Here is a 1,155-nt window from a genome sequence, read left to right as displayed (position 1 = left end):
TGTCAAGAGAGGGTGGTCAATAGTAACAGTGTGCTATGATGTTGGTCCCCATGGTAATGGCTGTCATGACTCTGGTTTCCATGACTATTGTCCCCATAGGTAGTGGTGTCATAGTTACTATTGGGTTGGAGATTAGACACAGGGGCTGTAGGCTGATTACTCCAGGAAGCTGTCATAAGCTGTTGGAGCTGCTGAGTCAGCTCTAGGACCTGTGCTTGAAGAATAGAAATGGGATCAGGGAATTCTTCTGCTTGTTCCATAATGGTGGATATGGAATAAGGCAGGTGTTGGGTGTGTGTGGTAAGAGTAAAGGCAGGTAAGAGTAGAGGTGGAGTGGTGAAGCAGAGGTTGTCACTTGGAGACTTGGTCTGCTGTTAGGGCAACACAGGCTGACTAAGTCTGCTCACCTAAGAGTGCCAAGAGTCTAAGCAGGCAACAAGGAAGTGGAGTAGACCTGATGACTAAGACCTATCTACAGTATAGGTACCTGTGGATGATCCTAAGAGACCAAGTCTGAAGAGACAGTCCCCAGGCAGAGTAGGCCTTATATGTATACCTCTGTGGTGGAACCTGCTAGAACATCTTGCTTACTCAGCCTAGTCAGGTGATCAGGTCATATGACCAAGGATGAGGTCATGCACATCCATGCACAGCAGGTCACCTGACCATCCAATCCTTCCAGCAGGTTCCAGCACATGCCAAAGTATACCAGCTACTTCCATGTCATAAAGGCTTAGTCATGTCTCTTGACCAAGCAATGAGCTGGTGCCCTGACAAGATGCATCCTGCATCAAAGGGATGTTGAATAATCTGGACCAGCAGCCTGCAGCAGCTCTCAACAGATGGGTTAGTGGGATACACCAGTTTGACTTTGACCTTGTCCACATCCCTGCCAAAAAACACACTGGTCCAGATGGTCTCTCCCACCATCCCCCGAATTCATTAGACACTCTGAACCTGCTGGACATCAACCATGAACAATGCCATATCCGGCCTACCTTCAATCCACAGTCAAGAACTCCAAGCCTAAGATAGAGATACCCATGACCCCCTCTGCCCAACACCTTGATGCCTGCATTGCACTTATCCGCCAATACCTCACTGATTTGTCACTCCCTGTCAGGGCACCAGCTCATTGCTTGGTCAAGAGACATG

This window comes from Dacryopinax primogenitus (assembly GCF_000292625.1).
Source record: "Dacryopinax primogenitus strain DJM-731 SS1 chromosome Unknown DACRYscaffold_24, whole genome shotgun sequence".
NCBI classification, from domain to species: Eukaryota; Fungi; Basidiomycota; class Dacrymycetes; order Dacrymycetales; family Dacrymycetaceae; genus Dacryopinax; species Dacryopinax primogenitus.
This window is presented reverse-complemented; position numbering follows the sequence as displayed.